At 34.9% G+C, this 11,563-nt stretch overlaps 1 long non-coding RNA gene across 1 annotated transcript; it reads right to left on the bottom strand.

Annotated features, from left to right (window-relative positions):
* Positions 1-7,191: 7,191 nt before the first annotated feature.
* On the bottom strand, positions 7,192-9,983 carry LOC127948602 (uncharacterized). Its single transcript, XR_008152131.1, has 4 exons — positions 9,863-9,983; positions 9,648-9,746; positions 8,397-8,474; positions 7,192-7,357 (listed from the first exon to the last, which is right to left on the bottom strand). It is a non-coding gene; the product is annotated as an uncharacterized LOC127948602 (long non-coding RNA).
* Between the last annotated feature and the right edge of the window lie 1,580 nt (positions 9,984-11,563).

The raw sequence follows: 11,563 nt of genomic DNA, 5'->3' as shown, positions 1-11,563 counted from the left end.
ACTGTCTATGTGTTTTTTTGAGGTTGTGCATGAGTCCCTTGTTTGTTCTGAACAGTTAAACTGAGGATTGTTCTTCAGAAAAATCTTTAAGGTCCTGCAGATTCTTCAGTTTTCCAGCATCTTTTGCATAGTTGAACCCTTTCCAGCAGTGACTATGATTTGTCCCAAACAAGGGACTCATGCACAACCATAACATGCATTTGATCTTTCTTATTTTGTTTAAATTCTTCACATTTTCACAGATTCTGCAAGGGTTTCCCAAACTTTCGCATGCCACTGTATGAGGACCCAAATAAATATATGAAATAAATAAAAATTATTTTTCAGTCATAGAAAAGTAAAAGTAAGCAAAAAAATACACTCCGACTACTCCAACAAAACAATTAATCATAAAAATAGTTAATACAAACAATATTTTTATTTACAGCCTTTTTAAAACTATTAAAAAAAATGTTTTAATAATATATTTCTGAACTCATACTCTGTTCTGCAAATCAATTTATTTTATCATAGGGCTATTGCTGGAAAATGAACAAATAAACTAGTTAAACAGTAGGTCTCAGAGCTCCAGGGGTGTCTGGACTTTCTCTGATGAAGGTGCATGCAGAGTTGATGAATGTGGAAAATGTGAGAGCAGAAAGTTTGGCTAACGGTAGTTTGAGGTTAAGAGCTGGTTCGTGCCATGTGGCAATAATTAAAGTCCTCAATACGTTCACCCAGACCGCACCAGACAAGAGCTCCTTTTACCAACAGACCAGTTTGCAGGACGTGCAGACACAGCACAAGTCAGCACTTTATTAAAAGTCCCCAGAAATCCAGCCGTCATATTTCCAAAACAGAATTGGGTTTTATTCACGAGTTCAGCAGCACTACTAATGATACCAATAGCACTAATGGTCCTAACTAAGAGTGTGTAAATAGAATAAAAACAACTGATTGTCTTGTAAATAGTCCAGCTCCATATAATCCTTTATGCAAAGTTTATAAGCCACATTTAGCTTTAGAGGACTTTCAAGTGGTAAAGTTTTAGCAAAATGATGCAAAACAGTCTTTACTCAGAGATTAGGAAAGGATTAAAGCTGCCCTCCCTCTGAGGTTCAGTTTAGTTGGAGAGCGCTGATGGACAGGAGGAGAAATCAGTGTCCCAGTGAGGGCAAAAGCTGAATGTTGAGTGATTAGTGATTATTCGGTTCTCTCTGGAGGCTGTTGCTTGTTTGAACAGCAGTGGAGCGCTGAAAGATAGTGGGTGATAAATGACAAGCCATTTATCTTCCTTCCCTGTTTGGTCCCCCAGCATCCCAGCGTCTGTATGTGGCGGCTGAATGCGCTTGTGATAAATGTGTGAGTTTTGAGAGAAAGTGATTTCAGTTTATGTGAGCGTGTATGTGAATGACACTCTGTTGCACTGAGATGAAGCCAAGAAGCTGCGCACAATGAGGAACTGCTGGATCTGTCTGTCGGCGGTTGATAAATGAACTCTTCACATGTCTCGCCTTTCACTTGCCATCGATCACTCTGCGCCACTGAGGTCATGCTGTTAGCGCATGTAAATGCAGGTCAAAACATCCCAGTTTGAACGATTTCCCATAAAACCTGATAAAAGAATGTGTTAATGTCACGTTGAATAAAAATGCATGAGGTAGATGAGTTTGGAACATTTACGACCATCATTCAAAACATTACTTCACTGATCATCAAGTAGTACACTTTTGTTCCCTGCAGCATTAAAGCTTTTCTTCTTTCTTAGAATACACACATCTTTCCTCAACAGTATACACAGTCATCAAAATAGGAAAAACCTTTTGCTCTCTGACTTCCTGTGTCGATAGGGGTCAGAGGTAATGAGAGGACCCTGTGCCTCTAGACTTCAAGGGTTTATTGTTTTGCCGTCGCCTGTTAGACGTGGCCAACTCAACACAACTAGTAAAGGATGTCGTTCTCTAATGTCCTCACTGCATATCAAAGTGCTTGCATGTTCAACAACAACCCACCAAAACTGTCATTCAGCTTCAATTAGCTCTTTCTTTAGTTTTCTCTGATAAAATACTTTTTTTTAAATGCCCATTCATAATCTTTCATATGAGTAGTAATTACAAAATAGCATGTAAAACTGATAAAAGACGCCATTAATGTTACAAAAGTTTACATTTTGATTCACTGCAATAGCTTGTAACAGTTGTAGATGCAAACTAAAACAGAAACATAATATTCATAATATAATTCATCTGGGAATTTTCAAACATTAAAGATATTATCCATTTAGAGCATTTTTTTTAAGTCTCAACACACACCCTGTTATCATTCAGTCCTTGTCCTGTTTAATCGACAAGTGATTTCAAATCAGCTAGGCCTCTATGTTTGTAGTCAAATGCCATTTGCCCGTAGGCTTTTCCCTGCAGAAACACACACAATACCACGTTTTTAGAAATACTAGTTAAAACATGAAGTAACACAATGTTGTGAGGGATTATTAAAACTGGTACATTTCTAAGGTCTTTTTCTAAATGTTGATTATAATGCTATCATTCAAAACTCTGAGGTCGGTAAAATGTTTAAATGTTTCGTGGGAAGTCCCTTTTGCTCTCTTCTGCATTCATTTCATGAAAAATACAGAAAAAAAAAACACTTGGTATTTTGAAATATTGTTACAATTTAAAATATCTTGTTTCTATTTTAATGTTTTAAAATGTAATACATGTGATGTAATGTAATACATGTGACGGCTAAGCTGAATTTCATTCTAATATTCTGATTTGGTGTTCAAGAAACATTTCTTATTATCAATGTCGTTAGCTTATATGTTGTTTCTGTGGGAAAAAAATATTTTTGTGGAAACTGTTTTTTTTTTTTGTAATTTTTTTTTTGAATGATGAATAGAAAGTACATTTAAAAAGGAATCTTTTGTAACATTATAAACTTCTTTACTCTTACCGTTGACTAGTTTAATGCATCCTTGCTGAATAAAAGTGTTAAATTCTTACTGACACAAACTTTGTACCTTAGCATACAATGTGAGGAAATAATACAATTTTGGGGACCATTTCTTGAAGGTCATAAATAAATATACAACTAAATAATCTCATATGGTTTTCATCCTTTAAGTTACTTTTCCCCCAACAGTTTTTATTTATTTATTGTTTTTTAACCTTCAAAAAGACCCACAACAGTTGAAGTCTCTGTGTCTATGTCTGTGTCCATTTTGCGAGTTTGTATGAATGAATGTGTGTGTGTGTGTGTGTGCGTGTGTGTGTGTGTGTGTATTACCTGAGGGTCGCCGTGCAGTGATGCCAACCCTCCCCCTCCAAGTATGTTTGGAAGAATAAAGTTCAAACCATGAATGCCGGGCAGTTCGTACCTGGAAGCCACCGCAAACATGTGAAATACATTATTTTAATTGAGATCACCTCCCGGTTTTCACACATCTGTGCATTAGCTCACACCACACTCTCCTAGACATGTCAGTCCTCAGCATGAGGTGGTCCTCATTAGCGGCACCAAGGGGTTCTCCCCAACCCATAAAACAAGAGGCTTGCATGTATGTACTCTCTCTCTCCCTCAAACACACGCATGCCTTTAAAAAACCGCACAGGCTACAGATGTGGAGTCGCTCAATATAAAGCTGTTACAATGTTTATTTTGTGCAATGTTAACTTCTTTACAGCTTCAGACTTTAACTATAGCAAGGATTTTCTTAAAAGTAAGCTACAAGATATTACATTATGTCTTATGCTGATATTTTATTTTCAAGATTGGACATCTTTGATTTTTTTCATTAAACCATTAACATCTTTCACCATTGTCTACTAATTTTTTTTTTTACATTTCTTCTATCCGTATGACGGAGGGTAGATCAGTCTGATCCTTTCTGATCTAATGTTGGAAATACTGCTCCACAACTTCACCAGTTAAACACTTTTTCAGATAGGGGGAATACAGTGGATATCTTGCAATAACCCCTAAAAAGAAAAAGTTAAACATACAGATTTAAATATATATGGATCAACAGACTGATACACTGAGAACTGTGGAACATCTACCATTAATATTTGATTCATACCATAATAATAGACACAACGATAGATACAACGATAGAATGACAGAGAGACAGAGAGACAGATAGAGAGACAGACAGATTTGACCTACTGGAATATTCCAGTAGTTTAATTTGAAAAACATAGACTCTCTGTCTACTGTGGACAACATATAACCAGCCGTCACACAAGATGAAGTTAAGACTAGGGCAGGTTGCCACATCGCAAGAGAGTGTTGCCTTTGGGACTGCAGACAGTGGGCTGTTATTTGTGGTTTGTGGTCAGAGAACATGCTCTAGTCCCAGAATTTTCCAGCATTTATTGCCAGAATGGCTTTTTTGGTATGACACTGACATGCAGTAAGCAGATTGTCTCATCGTTGAAATATTATTCACTACGTGTGAAAGCACATGGGGAGACGCTTACCGATGTTTGAGGAGTCCCCTTTGTCTCCACTGCACGTGTATGCTAACGCATCCAGTCTGAAAGTATGTTGGCCGGAGGGCAGATCTGAGAGAGAGACAATTGTGTTCTCAGTATAATTAAATTCAGCAGTTGGCAGGTAGAACTAACAGCAAGCATCTGAAACTATTCAAAGACAGTTTTGCTCTCAGTCAGCTTACAGACTGCTTGATCTAAATGATCATTTAAATTGGAATAAAAATAAGCATTTTCACTATCGTTTAAAGGTTTAGGGTCAGTACGATTTTTTAAATATAGTATAGAAATATATGCATTTATTCAGCAAGGATGCATTAAAATGATTTAAAAAAAAGACTGTAAAGAAATTTATAATTAACATAATTACATTTTATGTAAAATAAATGCTGTTCTTCTGAACTTTCTATGCATCAAAGAATTCTGAAAAAAAAAAACATGGGAACATGGTTTCAACAAAAATCTTAAGCAGCTGGCTGCTAAAAAATTAATGCTGGTATCACTGGAATAAATTAGATTTTAAACAAATATCAAAATAGAAATAAAATTGTAATAATATTGTGCAGCACTGCAGTTTTACTGTATTTTTGATCAAATAAAAGTCTTACTAAGTTTTGAACAGTGGTGTTTGTTTTACTGAAGAAAATGAAAGAGGCTACCATGACCCTGGTGTGTTTTAGGAGTCACCAGGGTGTTGCAAGCTGCTTATCTAATCTAATCAATAATCTATCAGTCTAATTTTTATCTGGTTATCATTAGCTACATCTCATATAATCAGTTTTTCTGTCTCAGAAAAAGCCCTTGGGCTCTGGAAACATTAGAAGCCTCTCTTACAATCAGCCCTCTGTGATGCTCTAATGACGTGTCTCCAGGTTCTTCTCTCTGTTTGTGTCTGTGCAGATCTGAGAGGAAAGGAAAGTGAAACGGAGTGAAAAGAAAAAAGTGCACAGACTATGTTGCTTTGTATTGTGTTCATTTGTATTTAAGACCTCCTGTGTTTGTGTGCATGGCCCTTGAGTATTTGTGAATGAATGCGAGTGTGCGTAACGGTCCGCGCTTGCGTGCGTTCAAACACTAGATCCGAATAAAGGATGTCCCTGATTATTTAAAGGGTTTAGCTGCTTGTTTAGTGCAACTGAGAAGTGGCAGATAGATAAAAAAGACTCGAGAAAACACTGCCAGTACATTACAAAGGTTGTGTCTTTCAGAGAACCTAAAGCAAAGGACTCTGGGAAAACAAGCAGCCTTGGATTCCAGTGCAAAGGATCTTATAAAACCACCTCTTGGGAGAACAAGCACATTGGCCCTTAAAACAAGGCTTAAAACCAGTTCTTTCAGCTGAGTTTGTTGCTCAAACATTCCATCCACCTCCACCTTAAAGTAGGTCATATCAAACACTGAATGATTGTCTCCATGTGGAAAAAATTGCTTTGATACACTAAAGTGTCTGTCATTCATAAAATCAGATTATGTCCTGATCTGGGAAAAAATTAGGAGGAAGAAATATTATCTTCATCATATTCTGACTGTTTTCGAACAAATTACTAAAGAATTAAGTAAGAAATGTAAGTCACACGTTATTTCAAGTTTCAGTTCTCGCCATTATCAAACCTTTAATTATGACTTTTGCCTCAATATACTCCTAATTTGCTGCTTATTAATAGTTAGTGAGGTAGTTGGGTAGAATTAGGGATGAATATGATCATGCAGAATATGTCAATATGTTAATAATAGGCATGCTTATAAACAATTAATAGTGAGAACTGGTCCCTGTACTAAAGTTTTACAGAAATTTTGTACAGAAACGTTGCTGTTTCCTTAGGATTTACTGGTTACCATCTAAATTAATGCATTTACAAAGGAACTTTTTGATTATTTATTGTCAATAATTATTAAATTGGAGTGTGATTCAGGGTCAGGGCTGTTCATTGTGCTTAGACAACCTACTTTATGTCATACAAGTTTCCAACTTAAATGTGACCACATAATTGCATACATTACTGTTTTTAATGTTTTTGAAACATGCTCCTTACGCTTACCAAAGCTGCATTTATATGACCCAAAATATAGTGAAAACAGCAATATTGTGAAATATTGCAATTTAAAATAACTGTTTTCAGCAGTGTCACATGCTCAAATATGCTGATTTGGTGCTCAAGAAACATTTTATTATTGTTAATATTGAAAACAGTTTTCAGGATTCTCTGATTAATCGAAAGGTAAATAACAGCAGCATTTATTTGAAATAGAAATCTTCTGTAACATTATAAATATTTTTACTGTCACATTTGATCAATTTAATGCATCTTTACTGAATAAAAGTATTAATTTCTTACCTCTACTAAGTTTTATATGTATGTATTCCATGAACACTACATACAGTATAGTAGTTCACATACAATCATCAGGGTACCTGAGGGTGTTGGGCTATTTTCCTCTGATTGAAGGGAAGGGTCGTGTCCTTTAGTGAATGAAGGCCCTAATACTGCCTCTCTGTGTGTCTCCACAAGCCCCCCATTCACATGAATGTGCACCTGAAATCACCAATTAAGGCTCATTCATTCAACGATCGATGTGAATACTTTAACTGAACCATTTCCATAATCTGTCCAATTCACTTAAATTGACCTGTTAAGTAAATTAACTTTTAGATTTTGTTGTATACAGTGATGGATTTGATAAAGCATGAATTCAGGATAATACGGTCAAGTTTTCCCATTTATCTCAATAAGAAATGTGAGCCAGTTTATGTGATTACACCATATACCATGACACCGTATTACCATATTAATTGGTTTTTATCATAGTACACATAGAAAAATAATAGTAGCAACACCTCCAGATCTGCTTTGGGGTGCAGGAAAAAGAAAGGTTTCAGAACTGGCGATCTAGAAAGACAAAACAGATATTAAAATATACACATGGACCAAAGATGAGATGTCTGCATCAAATTAAATTTACAAAAGATGGCAATTGATTTTCTTTACAAAAGATTGGCAGATCTGTAAAGATTTAAAATTACACTTAATTAGATTTTGTGGGCTGCACTATATTCAAAACAGACTTTTAATCATTAATGATTCATGTTTTAAATATGCCTGCCATGGTTTTTTGATATATAAACTACACACTGGAAGTCATGGTTAAAATTTATGTTAGTCATTATTTTTTCATTAGAAAAAACAACAACAACAACAACAACAAAATAGGACACATTCTAATGTACAAAGAAAAAAAATAAAGATTTAATTGTTTTGATGCTTTCGGCTTTGACCGACATGCATCATTGGGTGGTACACTTTTATGTGTAGTTCTAAACCGTTTTTGTACTTCAAGAACTGCTAACTAACACTGACATTCTTGGTCGTCCTCCCACAATAGCTGTGAGTCCTGGAGCTGAAGAAAGAAAGAAATTACATATTGGCCTAAGTTTTTCAAATGTTCTTTGGCCTTAAATGAATGGGGAGCTTAACTTAAGAGGTTTGGAAACAGAGTAGGACAAAACTGGTTTGAGGTTTTTGCTCACCCATGCCTGTCCTCGCTGGTGCGATCTGAACGCGATCTGCACGTGATGTACGAACTACTGTCAATAGTGTCTGTGTGTGTTACAGTGCAACAGCGCATTAGATTAGAACGGTGATTAACTTACCCGTACAATAAGATATTTAAGACATGCATTTTCCCATTCAATTTCTAGCATCCAGTAATATAATCACACGTCGTATGCATTTATTTGTCGTTTTAACTGTTTGTCTTTCAAACATTTCTTATCCCGTTGTGCCCTCTATAGGACCAGCGACTAGACATTGTCAAGCTTAAAGCGTCATGGCATAGCACTGAAGTCGATTAGTCAGTGCAACCCCTACTGTGTGTCTGTGTGTGTGTGTGTGTAAGTTTGCCATGAATATATCGGATTTGAAGATTTACCAGTCAGGAGCCATGTGCCAGTCTGTGGAAATCCCTCCTGTGGCCTGTGCACCACACTCAATAAGATGACCAGCAAGACTGCAACAGAAAAAAAATGTTTAATGAAATTTCACAGCAATCAAAACAGGAACTGAACTTGACTAACAGCATAAATGTGGTTAGCCACAAATATTCTTAAGCTGAATGGTTTTTCACACCACACGACAAAAACAAGTGAGTCATGCATGACTATCTGCCCTTATGTTCACCTCAGAGTATAGTGTACATATTGTTGTCCAGCCTCTGCTGATCTGTGTTTTGAGAAGACAGACTTGTCTGATACATTGCACCAGTGTATGTGTACATTCATTTTAAGAGCTCATAGTTTAAAGTGTCTTTCAGTAGCCAACAGGCCATAGTTTTTGCAGCCCCACGCAAACTGTCCAAAAAAACAAGTTAGGCACTTGTGTAAAAATGCTGCAAAATTAGGATGCTGTCATAAACTCTTTGCATTTTAAGCAACTTTTGCGTACTTGCGCATAGTTTTTCAGGTAGTTTTGCGGGTACATCTCTTAAAGTGTCTTGGAGATGTGGCCACCACTGAACACACACAGACACACACACACACACACTTTTTGTATTTGATATACTGTATATAAATATATATTAGGGCTGGTAATTTAATGTGTTAATTTGATTAATTAATTGTGGTGAAAAATAACGTGTTTAAAGTTTTAACGCATTTACTGAACCAATGTAGGTCATCTGACATTTCATACAGTTGATTAATGCAAGCACACACACATACAAATCGAATACATATGCACAAATATATATATATATATATATATATATATATATATATATATATATATATATATATATATATATATATATATATATATATATATATATATATATATATATATATATATATATATATATATATATATATATATATATATATATATTTGTATGACAAAAGTACTATTAAAAACCATTGCAACAACAGAGACTTAACAAGAAAATTAAGGTAGCTGTTTTGAATTTGAATGTGAATTTCTTCTTGGATTAAGTCAAAATATCTACCTTTAGATGCTAAAGTAAACTTGACTCTTTCTTATAATACATGCTGCTGGTATGTAACTTGCTTCTGGTGTTGTTTTGTGCTGATGGAGGAGGTTACAATTACCATCACGTCATCACAGAGAAGGAATAAGGCACAACAGCTGTTGCACAAGAGAAAGAACGTTCTTGCGTGACAAACTTTACCAAATGCATCAGTGGTCCAAGAACCACAGTGCTATCCACACATCGTCCCATCACTACAATATCCGCCCGAGATCCAGGCACCGTTTAATAGGGAGGGCGCTGTAACATAAAGACACAAGAAAGCTGAATCTCATATGCACAAACCACCAGTCCGGCTCCAGGCATGAATAACAGACAGAACCAATGACACGCTGTAATTAACTTGTAGTTCATACCCCAAATACGCATTCATCCTGTGGGCGGTCTTTGGAAGTGGTTTCTTTCCCTCTGAATCATCCTGAGTTCAGTCAAAGAGTCTTTCTAGGATACACACCAAACCAGAAGATCACAGGGAAGATTTCAATACTGTCTGGATGTTTCTCAGTAAGGGTATACTATAATGAGTTCAGTGGCTGTGTAGAAATCTCTACTACTATCACACATACTTAGTTAAGGAATTTGAACAAATTCCTAACAATTACTGTAAAAAGTAGTATTAAACTATAAACTATAGACTACATGAAAAGCTAAATTTTCAGCATCAATATTCCTGTATTCAGTGTTACATGATCCATCATTAATAATACTAATATACTGATTTAGTGCTGACAAATTAACATTTCTTATTATTTATAATATCGAAAACAGTTGTGCTGCTTAATGTTCTTGTAGAAATTTTGATACATTATTTCCAGTTTATATTTTATAGAAAGTTAGTACTTATGCTTTGTTAAACTCTAGTAATTATCAGTCATGCTGATTCAAAAGCTAAGTCAATAAATATTCAAAACTTGTATTTCTTTTTTTATATAATAAAATTTGTTTATTATATTGTATTATATTGCAGGATTTATAAATATACCTCAAAAGCTCAGATGAACATTATCACTGGTACTAAAAATACAAAATATAAATTGTATCTCCATAAAATACTGCAATAAAAAATACTATTTTGTGTAATTATATTATATTATATTATATTAGTTTAGTTTTGCTTAGACTAGATTATAGCATAAAACATCTTAGAAAACACATATTTACATAATCTAAATAAAATGTATCTGCAAAAAGAGTCACAGTCTTATCATAACTTTTAATAAGGTTGACCTTTTTTTGCTGATAAATGAAGAAAGGGAAAGGACAAAATCAGGAGCATATTCTGAAAGAAAAGAACATTCTATTCATTAATTATAATAAGCTTGTAATAAAATTCAAAATATTATTGAATATCACAAAAAAAAATCACCCTGAATTTACTATCATTACAAATATGTATTATTATTACAAAAGCAGTTTAATGGGTCAGACCAGGTATGAATAACACTCTAAGGTAAGGTTTAGGATGGAGGAATCATTTACAGGTGCTTTGGTTTTGGCTGCTGAGAGCAGTGACATGGTCATTTCAGACAGATAATCAAACACAAGGAAATCATATATGAGCTGAGGAACTGCATGGAAGAGATTTTGCAAGGTTTGAGAGTTATTTTTTTTACGAAACTATGATAGTTTCTTTAAGACAATTGTTCACATAAGCCTCACTTAGAAATGTATGACTGAATAAAAAAATAATAATTATCAAATCAAGTGGCATTTATTGTTGATGAATATTCCATTAGCATACTTTCCCAATCCAAATATGTAACAACTTGTATTTAGGATAAAACAGGGCCGTTTAAAATAAAAAATAAACATGTTTGGACACTGTTGATGTTAGTTGAACATCTTTTATGAACATATATTCAATAAAATGAGCTTGAGAGCAGTTGGGACTTGGGAGAAATGTTTTAAGTGTAATACGTTTACAGATACACAGTTATTTTGATGTGTTTTATCGAATGTTGTGCCCTTCATACAATAAATGTGGTTTTGACGTCACGGAGGTTAGAAAGAGTGACGTTGTGCTTTGGTGACATCTAGTGGACATTCAAGGAACCACA

The sequence above is a fragment of the Carassius gibelio genome, chromosome B1 (genome assembly GCF_023724105.1).
Source record: "Carassius gibelio isolate Cgi1373 ecotype wild population from Czech Republic chromosome B1, carGib1.2-hapl.c, whole genome shotgun sequence".
Taxonomy (NCBI): domain Eukaryota; kingdom Metazoa; phylum Chordata; class Actinopteri; order Cypriniformes; family Cyprinidae; genus Carassius; species Carassius gibelio.
Note: the sequence above shows the minus strand (reverse complement) of the source record. Positions and strands in the feature narration are given on the sequence as shown.